Source organism: Caretta caretta, chromosome 10, assembly GCF_965140235.1.
Source record: "Caretta caretta isolate rCarCar2 chromosome 10, rCarCar1.hap1, whole genome shotgun sequence".
Lineage (NCBI taxonomy): Eukaryota > Metazoa > Chordata > Testudines > Cheloniidae > Caretta > Caretta caretta.
Genome location: NC_134215.1, coordinates 72,827,422 through 72,845,215, shown reverse-complemented (window position 1 = coordinate 72,845,215; position 17,794 = coordinate 72,827,422). Strand labels below are relative to the sequence as shown.

Sequence of the window (17,794 nt, the reverse complement as noted above, 5' to 3'; positions counted from 1 at the left end):
TAATGTAATTAAGCATTTGGATGTGGAGCACTCTCGTTAGTCAGCAACCTAACAATGGAGGTCAGAGGATGTGCAACTAGCACATTTTACTACAGAGGGACTCGCTCACTTGCTGTGCCCAAGCAGCGCATGAGTATGCTGTATGCGTCCGGGGGAGCCTGCGATACCCTCATACTTGTGCCCTTGCTGCAGCTGCTGGGCATTACTGCCATCCCTGGCTCCTTCCGAAGCAGAGCTTTCCCTGGGGCAGTAAAGATTCTCCCTCCCTCTAGCAGGGGGATGTACCTGGACTTGCTCCCCGGCACCTGTACATCCTCAGCTTGTGATACAGTCAGAACAAACAGGGCCAGGTCTGACTGGTATTTGGATGCAGAGAGGTGGAAGTGTTCTCTCTCCTCCAGTATCTAGCCTGTGGCCCAGTCAGACGAAAAAGGGAAGGATGCCACTGGGAGCCCCATTTTCAAAGAGATGTTCTCTCTGCAGAAGGCCCCAGTAGCACTGTCAGTCCATGTGGGAGCTGTGTATTGGGGAAGCAGCTTCCTTATGCTACCCAGGGTGGGCACAGAGAAGGGCAAGGACTGTCTTTTTGTTCAGTGTTTGTACAACACCTAGACTAACAGGATCCTGGTCTATGGCTGAGGCTCCCAGGCTCTCTACAACAACACAAGTAAATAGTAATAACTGAAGAGGACTACATTTGACAAATACATTATTCACCATTATTAGCTTTTACAGCTCTGTACTTGGTCTTTCATAAGCGCCTCTTTATCTGAATACACATTTTTATATGTGGCTCTATTAGGTTTGAGGAGTTCGCTCGAGAGTCCTGGACAAACCCATCACAGTGATACATGTACAAAGGGGACTCATGAATAATGGATGCTTTCAAAAAAATTCATTGTTAGTCTCCCTGTTATATTGCTGTTTCGGCAAATAGGTTTTCATTAGCTGGTAAATGCTGTGATAGTACAATTTTTCTATGAGAAATCAGGTTGCAGAACAAATTAATGTGGCCACAATGCCATCTACAGTCCCTTTTATTCCAAGGGGACTATTCTTTCCCCCACTGATCAATGCACAGGGAAAGGAGATGCTCATTATTCATAATAATACTTTCCCTTTTATCCAACAATCTCAAAGTACTCCTCTACATTATTACTGTTTGTTATGGTAGCCCCAAACGAGATCAGGTTCCCATTGTGCTAAGCACCATACAGACACCTAGCTCTGGACAGCCCCTTCCATGAAGGGCTTACAATCTAAACAGACAGGACAGACACAGCCCTGGTCTACACTAGGACTTTAGGTCGAATTTAGCAGCATTAAATCGATGTAAACCTGCACCGGTCCACACAATGAAGCCCTTTATTTCGACTTAAAGGGCTCTTAAAATCGATTTCCTTACTCCACCCCTGACAAGTGGATTAGTGCTTAAATCGACGTTGCCGGCTCGAATTTGGGGTACTGTGGACACAATTCGATGGTATTGGCCTCCGGGAGCTATCCCAGAGTGCTCCATTGTGACCGCTCTGGACAGCACTCTCAACTCAGATGCACTGGCCAGGTAGACAGGAAAAGAACGGCGAACTTTTGAATCTCATTTCCTGTTTGGCCAGCGTGGCAAGCTGCAGGTGACCATGCAGAGCTCATCAGCACAGGTGACCATGATGGAGTCCCAGAATCGCAAAAGAGCTCCAGCATGGACCGAACGGGAGGTACGGGATCTGATCGCTGTTTGGGGAGAGGAATCCATGCTATCAGAACTCCGTTCCAGTTTTTGAAATGCCAAAACCTTTGTCAAAATCTCCCAGGGCATGAAGGACAGAGGCCATAACAGGGACCCGAAGCAGTGCCGCGTGAAACTGAAGGAGCTGAGGCAAGCCTACCAGAAAACCAGAGAGGCGAACAGCCGCTCTGGGTCAGAGCCCCAAACATGCCGCTTCTATGATGAGCTGCATGCCATTTTAGGGGGTTCAGCCACCACTACCCCAGCCGTGTTGTTTGACTCCTTCAATGGAGATGGAGGCAATACGGAAGCAGGTTTTGGGGACGAAGAAGATGATGATGATGAGGAGGTTGTAGATAGCTCACAGCAAGCAAGCAGAGAAACCGGTTTTCCCGACAGCCAGGAACTGTTTCTCACCCTAGACCTGGAGCCAGTACCCCCCGAACCCACCCAAGGCTGCCTCCTGGACCCAGCAGGCGGAGAAGGGACCTCTGGTGAGTGTACCTTTTAAAATACTATACATGGTTTAAAAGCAAGCATGTGAAAGGATTACTTTGCCCTGGCATTTGCGGTTCTCCTAGATGTAGTCCTAAAGCCTTTGCAAAAGGTTTCTGGGGAGGGCAGCCTTATTGCGTCCTTCATGGTAGGACTCTTTACCACTCCAGGCCAGTAACACGTACTCGGGAATCATTGTAGAACAAAGCATTGCAGTGTATGTTTGCTGGCATTCAAACAACATCCGTTCTTTATCTCTCTGTGTTATCCTCAGGAGAGTGAGATATAATTCATGGTCACCTGGTTGAAATAGAGTGCTTTTCTTCAGGGGACACTCAGAGGAGCCCATTCCTGCTGGGCTGTTTGCCTGTGGCTAAACAGAAATGTTCCCCGCTGTTAGCCACAGGGAGGGGGGAAGGTTGAGGGGGTAGTCACGCGGTGGGAGGAGGCAAAATGCGACCTTGTAACGAAAGCACATGTGCTATGTATGTAATGTTAACAGCAAGGTTTACCCTGAAAGAGTGTAGCCACTGTTTTATAAAATGTGTCTTTTTAAATACCGCTGTCCCTTTTTTTTTCTCCACCAGCTGCATGTGTTTCAATGATCACAGGATCTTCTCCTTCCCAGAGGCTAGTGAAGCTTAGAAAGAAAAAAAACGCACTCGCGATGAAATGTTCTCCGAGCTCATGCTGTCCTCCCACACTGACAGAGCACAGACGAATGCGTGGAGGCAAATAATGTCAGAGTGCAGGAAAGCACAAAATGACCGGGAGGAGAGGTGGAGGGCTGAAGAGAGTAAGTGGCGGGCTGAAGAGAGTAAGTGGCGGGCTGAAGACAGGGCTGAAGCTCAAATGTGGCGGCAGCGTGATGAGAGGAGGCAGGATTCAATGCTGAGGCTGCTGCAGGACCAAACCAGTATGCTCCAGTGTATGGTTGAGCTGCAGCAAAGGCAGCTGGAGCACAGACTGCCACTGGAGCCCCTCTGTAACCAACCGCCCTCCTCCCCAAGTTCCATAGCCTCCACACCCAGACGCCCAAGAACGCGGTGGGGGGGCCTCCGGCCAACCAGCCACTCCACCACAGAGGATTGCCCAAAAAAAAGAAGGCTGTCATTCAATAAATTTTAAAGTTGTAAACTTTTAAAATGCTGTGCTTAAAGTGCTGTGTGGCATTTTCCTTCCCTCCTCCACCACCCCTCCTGGGCTACCTTGGTAGTCATCCCCCTATTTGTGTGATGAATGAATAAAGAATGCATGAATGTGAAGCAACAATGACTTTATTGCCTCTGCAAGCGGTGATTGAAGGGAGGAGGGGCGGGTGGTTAGCTTACAGGGAAGTAGAGTGAACCAAGGGGCGGGGGGTTTCATCAAGGAGAAACAAACAGAACTTTCACACCGTAGCCTGGCCAGTCATGAAACTGGTTTTCAAAGCTTCTCTGATGCGTACCGCGCCCTCCTGTGCTCTTCTAACCGCCCTGGTATCTGGCTGCGCGTAACCAGCAGCCAGGCGATTTGCCTCAACCTCCCACCCCGCCATAAACGTCTCCCCCTTACTCTCACAGATATTGTGGAGCACACAGCAAGCAGTAATAACAGTGGGAATATTGGTTTCGCTGAGGTCTAAGTGAGTCAGTAAACTGCGCCAGCGCGCCTTTAAACGTCCAAATGCACATTCTACCACCATTCTGCACTTGCTCAGCCTGTAGTTGAACAGCTCCTGACTACTGTCCAGGCTGCCTGTGTACGGCTTCATGAGCCATGGCATTGGCTGGGTCCCCAAGGATACATATAGGCATTTCAACATTCCCAACAGTTATTTTCTGGTCTGGGAATAAAGTCCCTTCCTGCAGCTTTTGAAACAGACCAGAATTCCTGAAGATGCGAGCATCATGCACCTTTCCCGGCCATCCCACGTTGATGTTGGTGAAACGTCCCTTGTGATCCACCAGAGCTTGCAGCACTATCAAAAAGTACACCTTGCGGTTTATGTACTCGGCGGCTTGGTGCTCCGGTGCCAAGATAGGGATATGGGTTCCGTCTATAGCCCCACCACAGTTAGGGAATCCCATTGCAGCAAAGCCATCCACTATGACCTGCACATTTCCCAGGGTCACTACCCTTGATATCAGCAGATCGTTGATTGCGTGGGCTACTTGCATCACAGCAGCCCCCACAGTAGATTTGCCCACTCCAAATTGATTCCCAACTGACCGGTAGCTGTCTGGCGTTGCAAGCTTCCACAGGGCTATCGCCACTCGCTTCTCAACTGTGAGGGCTGCTCTCATCTTGGTATTCATGCGCCTCAGGGCAGGGGAAAGCAAGTCACAAAGTTCCATGAAAGTGCCCTCACGCATGCGAAAGTTTCGCAGCCACTGGGAATCGTCCCAGACCTGCAACACTATGGGGTCCCACCAGTCTGTGCTTGTTTCCCGAGCCCAGAATCGGCGTTCCACAGCATGAACCTGCCCCATTAGCACCATGATGCATGCATTGGCAGGGCCCATGCTTTCAGAGAAATCTGTGTCCATGTCCTGATCACTCATGTGACCGCGCTGACGTCGCCTCCTCGCCCGGTATCGCTTTGCCAGGTTCTGGTGCTGCATATACTGCTGGATAATACGTGTGGTGTTTAATGTGCTCCTAATTGCCAAAGTGAGCTGAGCGGCCTCCATGCTTGCCTTGGTATGGCGTCCGCACAGAAAAAAGGCGCGGAACGATTGTCTGCCGTTGCTCTGATGGAGGGAGGGGCGACTGACGACACGGCTTACAGGGTTGGCTTCAGGGAGCTAAAATCAACAAAGGGGGTGTCTTTACATCAAGGAGTATTTCAGGCAGGACTTCACGGAGGGTTCCAATAAGAAATGGTGCACCTAAGTTATCGTTCTTATTGGAACAAGGAGGTTAGCCTGGCCTCTGATTGATACATGGCTAGATTTACCTCGCTGCACCTTCTCTGTGAGTGACTGCAGTGTGACCTAGAGGAATGAGTCCCCTAGACAGGGGAGGAGGCAAATGAGTACAAAACAAATCTGGTCTATTTCTTGTTTTGACCCACTCCATCTATCTTTTACATCTTTGGCTGGCAGCAGACAGTGCAGAAGGACTGCATGCCATCCACATCTCATGGCTGCTCGGCAGAAGATGGTACAGTACGACTGCTAGCCATCCTCATCTCTTGCCTGCCTGGCAGAAGATGGTACAATACGACTACTAGCAATCCTCATCTCTTGCCTGCCTGGCAGAAGATGGTACAGTACGACTGCTAGCAGTCCGTATCGCCTGCCCGCTCACCATAAGACGGTTCAATAGGACTGAGTGCAGGACTAAAGAGAATGACCTGGTCAAGTCACTCCAAATTTAGTCCCTGCGCCCATGTCTGCCCAGGCGCTCCCAGCCGACGTGGCCAGGAGCACCTCGGACACGACGAGGATGACTACCAGTCATATTGCACCGTCTGCTGCCAGAAGGCAATGGGTTGCTGCTACTGTGCAGCAAAGCCGTACCACGTCTGCCAGCACGCAGGAGACATAGGGTGACGGTTACCTGAGCGGGCTCCATGCTTGCCGTGGTATGGCGTCTGCACAGGTAACTCAGGAAAAAAGGCGCGAAATGATTGTCTGCCCTTGCTTTCACGGAGGGAGGGAGGGAACGGGGGCCTGACGATACGTAACCAGAACCACCCGCGACAATGTTTTAGCCCCATCAGAGTGCTCCATTGTGACTGCTCTGGACAGCACTCTCAGATGCCCGATTGTTTGCCGTTGCTCTGACGCCGGGAGGGGCGACTGAGGACACGGCTTACAGGGTTGGCTTCAGGGAGCTAAAATCAACAAAGGGGGTGGCTTTATATCAAGGAGTATTTCAGGCAGGACTTCACGGAGGGTTCCAATAAGAAATGGTGCACCTAAGTTATTGTCCTTATTGGAACAAGAAGGTTAGCCTGGCCTCTGATTGATACATGGCTAGATTTACCTCGCTGCACCTTCTCTGTGAGTGACTGCAGTGTGACCTAGAAGAATGAGTCCCCTAGACAGGGGAGGGGGGGAAGCAAATGAGTACAAAACAAACCTGGTCTATTTCTTGTTTTGATCCACTCCATCTATCTTTTACATCTTTGGCTGGCAGCAGACGGTGCAGAAGGACTGCATGCCATCCACATCTCATGGCTGCTCGGCAGAAGATGGTACAGTACGACTGCTAGCAGTCCGTATCGCCTGCCCGCTCACCATAAGACGGTTCAATAGGACTGACTACAGGACTAAAGAGAATGACCTGGTCAAGTCACTCCAAATTTAGTCCCTGCGCCCATGTCTGCCCAGGCGCTCCCAGCCGACGTGGCCAGGAGCACCTCGGACATGATGATGACGGCTACCAGTCGTACTGTACCGTCTGCTGCCACAAGGCAAGGGGTTGCTGCTACTGTGTAGCAATGCCGTACCACGTCTGCCAGCACCCAGGAGACATAGGGTGACGGTTACCTGAGCGGGCTCCATGCTTGCCATGGTATGGCGTCTGCACAGGTTACTCAGGAAAAAAGGCGCGAAACGATTGTCTGCCCTTGCTTTCACGGAGGGAGGGAGGGAACGGGGGCCTGACGATATGTACCCAGAACCACCCGCGACAATGTTTTAGCCCCATCAGGCATTGGGATCTCAACCCAGAATTCCAATGGGCAGCGGAGACTGCGGGAACTGTGGGATAGCTACCCACAGTGCAACGCTCCGGAAGTCGACTCTAGCCTCGGTACTGTAGAAGCGCTCCGCCGAGTTAATGCACTTAATGCACTTAGAGCATTTTCTGTGGGGACACACACACTCGAATATATAAAACCGATTTCTAAAAAAACGACTTCTATAAATTCGACCTTATTCCGTAGTGTAGACATACCCACAGGGTGGTAGAGGAAACAGAAGTAAAGTGACTTCTGAAAGGTCACACAGCTGGTCAGTGGTAGAGGCTCACTACAATACATGGAGCCTCACACCACCGGATAAGTACTATCTCCATTTTATAGATAGGAAAATAGAGGTGAAGAGAGATTAAATGATTTGCACAAGATCCCACAGTAAGTCGGAAGGTCAATAGAACACAGACATGCAAATACCTAGTGCTCTGCCCTAACCACTAAACCATGCTCCCTTCTTTGCTCAGATATTCCTCTGAGACCCAGAGAGACATGACTTTCCCACAGATACCAGGAAGGATCTATCTATATCTGTATCCTTTTTCCTCTAGAAAGCTCATCTTGTTTCCCACCTGGGCTGCTGGCTGATTATTACAAAGCTGGCCTGACAATGCTAGAGAGCTATTTATTTATTTATTTGTCCTTTCAAACTCTATTGATATCTGCCCCAGTGATATCAAGATAGCAGCTGAGGCCTCTTTGCCAGCCATCCTGAAGAATTCATACATGAGGAGATAAAAATAAATCTTATTAACTGCTTGGAGATGGGAGCCAACAAAAAATAAACTTGAATAGAGTTGGATATGCATATAAATCGAGATCCATCCAGAGCAAAACACACATGAAGAGCATTTTCAAAAGCAGTCCACAGGGAGGGACCTTTAATATGATTTAAATATCTATAATGTTGCATATCTAATTAGAAAACCATTTTCTCAGACTCTGCATAGTCCTATCTGCACTAGGACATTCATTCCATACTGAAGACAATAATCTCTCCTTCCTTTTCAAGCCCAGACAGACCATGAATTTCCCATCTCTCCCTCTCCCATATTAGTGAGCAAAAAATTTAAAGGGCCAGCACACATCTTATTTAATGAGAACTAGGATGTTTTTATGCATCTATTAAACACTGTGCAAGAGATGCCATTTCTCCCCAAACCTTTATACAAGGCTGTTCAATTAGCTGATTTAAATAACAAGGTGCTTTTTAAAGACTTAATCCTGAGAAGTAATAGGATTACTTTTCAAATCAAAAAGTAACAAGAATTACTTTGTTACTTTTCCTGGTGCTTAGAGTTGGTCAAAAAGTGAGAACATGCTTCATCAATGGTTGTGAATGTTTTGCCCCTACCCCCGAAATAATCTGGTTGGTTTGGGATTTTTTTCTAAATCAGAAATTTCAATGAAAAATCATAAAAAAAAATCAAAATTCGGATCAGCTCAACTCCTGATTCTATCTCAAGGGTGAGCAATGACAGCTATGAACATTATCACTTGCTCTGTGCAACCCACAGTCGGAGCTGGAACATTGCTAGCTAGTTCCAGGAGCAACTCCAGTACCTCACCAGACCATAGGAAAACTGACCCTCTCCATTCTAGCATTTGAAGTCCCGCACCTTGCACAATACACAAGTGCTTCAGTCTTGTATTTCCATGAGAAAGTCTAGTTATTTCCAGAGAGGCATGGTCTAGTGGTCCGAGCACAAGACTGGACTTTAGGATCTTTAGAACTTTAGAACTTTGGACTTTAGAAGCGCAGGGTCTGCACTTCTGTCTGATTTAACTGGGAATTGGTCCTGCTTCGAGCAGGGGGTTGGACTAGATGACCTTCTGGGGTCCCTTCCAACCCTTATATTCTATGATTCTATGAGCTCCTGCTTATTAACACTGACATCAACAATTTCTCCCTCTGTGGCCATATGTAAGTCACTGAGCTCTTTACCTTTGTTTCACTCCCTGTCAGATGGAGTTAGTACTCAGTTACCTACCTCACAGAAGAGGTGAGAGTTACTGTACTATTTGTTAAGCCTGATGGACAGCCTGTTTGGCCCAAGATGAGAAGCAAAAGGAGACATTGCTCATAAAGGCACAAGGAGCAGATATTGCAGTGAATTTGACAGTCAGAATCATTAGAGCAACACCAGGAGTGGGCGATGCTCTGAGGAGAATGTTTGCACTAATCTAAAACCTTGTAATTCTCCACTGAAGCATCAAGCAGGGAGAGAGAGAGAGAGACGCGAACTATTGATGCCAAACTATGGGGTAAACCCAGCAGTCAGGAAGGAATTTTTCCCCATGGCAACAGATTGGCCCAAGGCAGATTTGGGGGCGGGAGGCGGGTTCACTCTTCTGTGCAGGATGCAGGTGCATGTCAGTTGCCAGCATTCTCTGGGTGTAATTTAATCATTCCCCTGCAACTGCGGGGCCTCAGGCACCGGCGCACCTCAGTCCCTCCTATTCTCTGCCGGTGGCAGAGGCTCCTGTGGGCTGTAATGCTTTGCTCTCACTTTGGTTGTTGGATTGAGTGTGCCGTGAGGGGTGGTGTTGGTGGCCTATGATATCCAGGAGGTCAGGTCTGGTGGTCCCTTCTGGACAGTTATATGAAGTCTTTACTGGGGGCACTAACATTTGGGCCCAGACCACAGACATCTACTCGGAGGCAGCCTCTGCACACACACTACAGCTCCCCTTTGTAAGGTGAGGTTAAACCTTTTATACCCCTCACCCGACGCAAAGCCAGCCTGCTGAATCCTGAAAAGTGTGTAGGGCAGAAGGGACATACATCCTGCCTACGGTGACCAGGTGTCCAGTTTTCGACCAGAATGCCCCGTCGAAAAGGGATTCTGGCAGTTCCAGTCAGCACTGCTGACTGAGCTGTTGACTTTCCGGTTTGCAGCACCGTGCACCGGGGCTGGCAGGCTCCCTGCTAGCCTCCACATTGCGCGGCTCCCAGGAAGCAGCCAGCATATCCCCCCTCTAGCTCCTATGTGAAGGGGCAGCCCCCGCAGCTCCCATTGGCTGGGAACTGTGGCCAATGGGAGCTGCGGGGACAGTGCCTGCAGACGGGGCAGCGCGAAGAGCGCCTTGCTGCACCTCTGCATAGGAGCCGGCGGGAGAACATGCCGCTGCTTCCGGGAGCTGCTTAAGGTAAGCACCGCCGGAGGCCTGCACCCCTGACCCCCTCCTGGGCCCCAACCCGCTGCCCCAGCCCCAGCCCTGATTCCCTTCTTGCCCTCTGAACCCTTCAATCCTAGCCCGGGGATCCCACCCTCCTGCACCCCAAACCCCTCACCCCCAGCCCCACCCCAGAGCCTGTACCCCCAGCCAGAGCCCTCACCCCCTCTCACACCCCAGTCTCCTGAGCCAGCCCAGTGAAAATGAGCAAGTGAGTGAGGGTGGGGCGAGTGAGCGACAGAGGGAGGGGGGATGGAGTGAGAAGGGGTGGGGCCTCGGAGAAGGGGCGAGGCATGGGTGGGGCCTCAGAGGAGGGCACGGAAAGGGTGTTCACTTTTGTGCGAGTAGAAAGTTGGCAACCCTAATCCTTCCTATCCCTCCTTGTGCCTACTTGGTACTCTCTAGGAGTACAGAAGAAGCAGAACCTATGTTCTCCAGAGCGCAGGGTCTGCACTTCTGTCTGGCCCCAGTGCAGGCTGAAACAAGGGAGTGGGAATTTCTCCCAAGGCCCTTGCCTTCACACACCAGGGGGGATTGATCTACCCCTTGGTTTTCACTCATGCAAACTCATTTCCATGGTCCTTCCTCCCAGCAGTTCTGTGTCTGCACATTTATATTGCAAAAAAACCCCACCACACCACAGTGAGTCTCAGAACTGGTTCTGCAGTCTCGGGCTCTTGTTTTAGTGCTTAAAATAGCCATGTAGACGGTCCCGCTCAGGCTCTGAGATCCATGTATCCTGTGAGGAGTAAGGTGCTACTCAAGGTAAGACTGGCAGAATCAGCCTCTCAGGAAGGGTTTCCTATCATTATTTCTGTCTGCCACTTCTCCCAGAGCAGTCCATTTGAACAGCAGCAATGGAAAGAATGATACAGGCCAGTTCGCTCAGCCTCTGTCTGGCACAGCTGGGGTGTTTGCTCTTTTCTGGACTCGTATCAGGAATTTTGTTTAGAAAGAGTCTTTGCCAGGTCCAACTGCAGGAGCCGTTCTTTAAACCCAGCAGCAGTGAGGGCGCTCGTGCAACTGCAGAGATTCTATCTCTCCCAGTGACTCTGCTCCCTTTATTAACAAATTTTATATAAACTGGTTTCAGAGGAGCAGCCGCGTTAGTCTGTATTCGCAAAAAGAAAAGGAGGACTTGTGGCACCTTAGAGACTAACCAATTTATTTGAGCATAAGCTTTTGTGAGCTTATGCTCAAATAAATTGGTTAGTCTCTAAGGTGCCACAAGTACTCCTTTTCTTTTTATATAAACCGATTCAGCTGGAAAATATACTATGGCCTCTGGTTCCAGATTATGGCTGTTTTATGGACTAGAAATGTAACATTATTTGAGCACATTTTAGATATATTTATATAACCAGAGTTATATATAGGTGCCCAGAAGTTATGACCTCTCGCCTCTTGGATAAAGTCCCCATTGCTCTTGACAGCAAGTATTATGGCAGAATTTCCCACTGGGGGTAGGGGGAAAAATCACTTCCTTCAAAAATCAAACCCATGTATTTTTAGTGCATCCAAACTGCGATGGGAATTTGTTGTTTTAAGTTGAGCCAAGTAGTTTTTCTGACCATGGTGGCCTAAAAATCTTCATATAAAGATTGTTGAAATCAGGCCTATAAAGAAAAAAGAACACAACAAAGCTTGGTGTGATTGCAGTAGAGCATTGTTTTCATTCAGTCGGCAGCACTCTTACCTCTGGGGCTGAAGGTTGTGGGGTCTAAACTCCCTCGTCACCAGATCTTGGGTTCATATTGTGTCAGATATGGCAATTTCCTGCACTATCTTTGGGAGATCTTACTGAATTAAGTTTAAGTGTCTTGGGAGTCCATTGTATTAAATGCAAAGGTGATGTATTCTTGAGGGCCTAGATGATCAAAGAACTATACTGAATAATGTGGCAGACAAGAATGAACTTCTGGGACAATACGTGTGAAGGGGATTTCCTGTTAAATACTGAGGGGGAGGTGAATTTAAATCCTGCCTCTGGTTATGCAAAAACTCAGCCGATTGGAACTAAGTCATGAGGAGAAAGTGATTGTCTGCTGATTATCTGTTCCTAGGGTCCCAAGATCAAAGGTCCATGCTGAATAAAGATGTGACTCATAGAATCATAGAATATCAGGGTTGGAAGGGACCCCAGAAGGTCATCTAGTCCAACCCCCTGCTCGAAGCAGGACCAATTCCCAGTTAAATCATCCCAGCCAGGGCTTTGTCAAGCCTGACCTTAAAAACCTCTAAGGAAGGAGATTCTACCACCTCCCTAGGTAACGCATTCCAGTGTTTCACCACCCTCTTAGTGAAAAAGTTTTTCCTAATATCCAATCTAAACCTCCCCCACTGCAACTTGAGACCATTACTCCTCGTTCTGTCATCTGCTACCATTGAGAACAGTCTAGAGCCATCCTCTTTGGAACCCCCTTTCAGGTAGTTGAAAGCAGCTATCAAATCCCGCCTCATTCTTCTCTTCTGCAGGCTAAACAATCCCAGCTCCCTCAGCCTCTCCTCGTAAGTCATGTGTTCTAGACCCCTAATCATTTTTGTTGCCCTTCGCTGGACTCTCTCCAATTTATCCACATCCTTCTTGTAGTGTGGGGCCCAAAACTGGACACAGTACTCCAGATGAGGCCTCACCAATGTCGAATAGAGGGGAATGATCACGTCCCTCGATCTGCTCGCTATGCCCCTACTTATACACCCCAAAATGCCATTGGCCTTCTTGGCAACAAGGGCACACTGCTGACTCATATCCAGCTTCTCGTCCACTGTCACCCCTAGGTCCTTTTCCGCAGAACTGCTGCCTAGCCATTCGGTCCCTAGTCTGTAGCGGTGCATTGGATTCTTCCATCCTAAGTGCAGGACCCTGCATAGATTCATGGGAGTGCTTGTTCTGAGGTAAGAGCTTCTGCGAACTTGTAACCACAGAAAAATCCCTTGGTGGGGTGTGAAGGACTAATCACCTGTCAGAGTCCTTGCTGGAGTTGGGGCGATCTCTGGTCAGCTTATTAGCATGCATATAGGTTCTTTAATGGTTTAAAGTTTTGACTGTAATGCTGTAATGTAATGTGGTAACTTAACTGTGGGCTATTACACTGTTTATAGCAGCTGAGGAGAAAGCACAGTAGGCCTGCTTAGACCGTCTGACTCGCTGGGGAACTCACAGTGTAGATGGGGAACTGTGCAACCTGGAAAAACCCTGGTCAGGAGGGGGAAGAGAGGCAGGTCTCTGCCCAAGAGAGGTGATGGCTAAGAAGCCAGGAGCCTAGAGGGGGTGCTCTACTGGGCCATGAGGGGCAATACTGGTGCAGTGGCCCCGAACAAATTAATTGCTGACACTATAATGCAGAACAAGGGCAAGTGGGGGGTTGGTGGGCTGTTAGGTGTGCCATTCTGTAGATGTGGTGTTACTGTGACATCCCTACTGACTAAGGGCCAGATCCTTGATTAGTGTAAATCACGCAAGGAACTGGCCCTGTGTCTGATGAAAGTTAAATACCTCCATGGCACTTCTTGGAAGGAATAGGTGTCTAACCCTGGTACAAAGAAAAGGTGAAGTGGCACAGCCAACGAGCATTGGCCTGAGTACATGGACAGCTCCTTTATTACCATAGCTGATGGTGGATTCTGCTGGTGTACAACTGCACATGACTGCATGTCATTATATGAGAGAATTGCTGTCTTCCTTTTCAAAACTACTCTTTAAAGCTAAGGAGAATTTTCCCTGCCTCTCAGTCCCGCAACTGTGCGCTTCCATTGCTGACTGTCAGGAAAGCATCTCATTTGGCCTCAGAGATCTCCCACATCTGTGCATCCCTCCTCAGTCTGATGCTATATCAGTGGTTTTCAACCTGTGGTCCACAGACCACTGGGAGTCCACAGACAAAGTCTATGATTTCCAGAGAGGTCCGCACCTCCATTCAAAATGTATTAGGAGTCCGCAAATGAAAAAAAAAGTTGAAAACCACTGTGCCATATGCTTATTAAGTGCCAGTGTTTCAAAACCATAAACCATCAGCTCTTGAAGTAGTGGTGGATGCCTACATAAAAACACAAGAACGGCCATCCTGGGTCAGACCAAAGGTCCATCTAGCTCATGTCTCCTGTTTTTACACCTCCACATAAAGATCTTGTCTTGCCAGCCCTCATTAGATACTTATAAAGAAATACATCCCTGGCTCAGGATAAATGGAGTTCCAGAGTTTTGTGGCAATTCTCCTGCAAGCATATGTTTCCTGTGACCAGATGTTTTTGCACTGTATTGCATAGTTATTGTGTGGGCTGATACGTTTGTATACTCTTTTGATTGGTGATGTCTAAAGTATATATATCGTGGCTTTCAAAGGATTTCACACACAAAGAAATGTGTATGTTAGATAGGTTTAGATCCTGATTCAGCAAAGCACTGGAAGCATGTGCCTAACTCCATCCCTAAGGTAGCTGCTTAGCTTTAATCATGTTACCTTTTAGCACTGACTCCAATAGGATTTAAGCATATGCTTAAGTGCTTCCCTAAATTGGGGCCTTAATTGATCAAATCTCATCTCAATATTAATTCCAATAAATAGCTTATTGACTGTACTCAATTGTCTGTGTTAGTGTACGCAGGGAAAAAAAGCATATTCCATAAAATAGAGATGATTATGGTCAGCATCACCAGGTCTAACCGCTCTATCAACTACTGAATGAATAGGTCACCAGGACTAAGAGAAATAAGGAAATATAATTGATGCTGCCTGGATAGCCATAATAACGAGTGCACTAATAATGACACAAAACAACGAGCGAATGAGCGAGCGTGCACTTAGATTTTATATAGAACTTTTCATCCAAAGATCTCACTCCAAGCACTTCACATGGAGGGTAAAGTACAAATACTCCCACTGTACAGATGGGGAAGACCGGGCACCGAGAAAAGTGACTTGCCTGAAAGCATGCAGCTTGTCGATGCATCAGCTGGAAACAGACAGACAAGCCAAGCTGTACATACAAAGAGCAATTGATAAATTGCCAGCTGACATGAGGCTGGAGGGGAGTAACTGAGGCGCTCGGTGATTTCAGCTACCCAGCCAAGAATGTGGTTTGCAGCCTTCAAAATTTACTGCTTCCCACCTGGGTGTTGAGGGGAGAACACTATGGCAGAAATGGAATGTTGATCTACAACATACTGAGCCCTGGCTATTTGCATGGCTGAGACCTCGCTTCTTAGATGTGTGTGAACAGTGCACACTCCCTATTTATAGCTTCTACAAACCCGCCTTTGACAAGTAGCAAACAGCTGCACTACACTGTATTCTTTATGGAACCTGCACTTCCAGAGAGGGTCATGGTGGTTGTGTGCATGAGATTTTGATTCCCATGCACTGCAAGGACAAGTATAGAAAACTCCTGCTTTTTGGTCACATTTATCACCCCAGTTCTGGGAAAAGTAAGCTTGCTTCTTTTGTTCGAGGCTTGTTAAAACAGGAAATGAGACATCCCTGGGATTCTGTTTGGGTAAGTATTGCCATGACACCAAGTAAAACCCATGCCAAAGTTAAGTTTGTGATCCCTCTATAACTCAACTAGGAGGGCCTCCCTTACAAGCTTAGCAAGAAGTGCTTGTGCTTTCTCTCCAACTGCTGGAGATTGGGAGAGGAGAGGGGCCCGTCCCTGAGGGATGTTGTTCCATAGTCAAGATGTAGTTGAAGGGATTAGACTGAGGGCAAAACATTCAGCCATCCTCAAACCAGCTTCTCAATATGCACACGCAAAATTTACAGGCAAAACACAACACACACAAATGGGCAGTTCTGCACCCACGTATCAGATGGCTCAAAATGAAATGACTTGATTGTTGCCCTTGTTACTCCGTGTGTGGAGTCAGAGATGGGCTGGGCATGCACAAATGTGGAGACCGTAGGCCAGATCCCAGCAGGTGTAAACTGGAACGGCTACACGGACTTTACTGGCGCTCTGCCAGTTTACGCTAGCTGAAGATCTGACCTTAGGTCTGAAAATTCAGACCTTATGGTTTTGCAATAACTGCTGTAGCTTGATTCTCCCACTTTTACACACAGTGGGCAGTGCCTTACTCTGCCAGTAGACCGTTCACACAGACCGCACCTCCTGTGCTTCTACATCCTCCAGCCATCTCCACAAAGGAGGAGACATTATGTGCTGCCCAACCTCTCCAACGGTCTTTGTGGCAGGGACTGTCTTCATTGCCTATCTGATACCAGTCCAAGCATAATGGGCTTCCCCGCCCCCATTAGCTGGGCTGCAGGTGGGCCTGGTTTGTTGAAGGAGAGGCTGGGGGAACAGAAACAAAGTGTTCTTCTGGGCACAGCCACCTGTCACCAGGTCGAGAGGAGGCAGGCGCTGCCGTGTGATGGCGCTGCCTGCCTTAAAGTGCACTGGGTGTTTTAAACAATGTGGTCTCACTGCATGCTTTCCGATACCCCAGATGCTACAATACTGTCGGCAACAAACACTTTAATAAAGTAATAATAGTGCCTTAAAATGATCATCATTTTCGTTGTGACACTATTGACATGCACGACGACAGAATCATTAAAACCCGGCTGGCATGAGGAGTGCAGCACGCTTTGGAGGTTACCGCGGTTGACAGGGGCGATGCTCTGAACTCCTCTCCTACTAGCTATCTTGGGCACGGCACTCTAATGCTGGCACGGCACTCTAATGCTACCCGCAGCTCTGGAATTCAAGTGGGATTGAAGGCCAGCAGCAGTAGCCCATGAGAGCACCACTGACTTGTTGAGCTAAGCTGGTAGAGAGTGGAGGAGGGTGAGTAGATGGGGTGTTTTATTTATAAAACGTTGCCTTTGGGGGGAACGGAGCAGCTTGAAACCGCAGCGGCAGGTGTCTAATTGAGACGCAGTTAAGGAGAGAGGCATAGTTTCTGCTCAGAGATTTCTCTCCACTCCAGTGGTACAAACCCAGAATTAGAATTGGAATTAAATATGAATGATATTCGTGACGTTAGGAAGGCTGCCGCATTCAAGTGAGCTTCACACAGTGAGCAGTGCAAGCCCTTTATCGCTACAGAAATCCCGGGCCTGCATGGCATCAGGAAATCGGAGCTCAAGGCAGACGACCATAAAGTGAAAAGGCAAATGCCCCGTCCCTTTTCCTTTCAGCCCTTTATGAATCCTTTGTATTTGCTTCACTTTTTGATTCCGAAAATAAAGCTGTGGGAATAAAATAAATAAATATATGGGGGGAGAGGAGGTGGTCACTGCTGTAAGATATCAGTCTTTGAATCTCAGCTTTCTCCGTCAGTGACTTACTATTACTCAGAGTGTACGCTCTTTGGAGGAAAGACTGTCTTTTCGCTCTGTGCTTATACAGCACCTAGCACACAAGGGGATCCCGGCCCATGAGTGGGAATCCTAAGTGCTACTGCAATACAATCATAAATAACTTAATACGTATAGAACAGTAGTGTTTAGAAGTCCCAGCTGAGATCAGAGCACCACCATGGTACATACTGTATACACAGTAACAGACAATCCCTGCCCTAACTTCAAGGACACTTAAGCACATATTTAACGTTTAGCATGTGCCTTCATACTTTCCTGAATTTGGACCGTGAAATCTATTGAACCTCATCCCCCACTCATTCTGAAAGTTCTGACAGTCATATTAGTGGAGGATCACTAGCTCCTGGTTTCAGCTCGTGCCAGGCGTAACACATCTGCAGCATTTTGCTATTT

The 17,794-nt window shown here is 48.2% G+C and overlaps 1 protein-coding gene and 1 long non-coding RNA gene across 2 annotated transcripts in view; one reads left to right on the top strand and one right to left on the bottom strand.

Annotated features, from left to right (window-relative positions):
- SLCO3A1 (solute carrier organic anion transporter family member 3A1) overlaps positions 1-17,794 on the bottom strand; it is a 215,929-nt gene that overhangs the window by 124,078 nt on the left and 74,057 nt on the right. The gene's annotated exons all lie outside the window — the stretch shown is intronic.
- On the top strand, positions 1,331-3,367 carry LOC142073499 (uncharacterized). The gene is made up of 2 exons (XR_012670384.1): positions 1,331-2,220; positions 2,809-3,367. It is a non-coding gene; the product is annotated as an uncharacterized LOC142073499 (long non-coding RNA).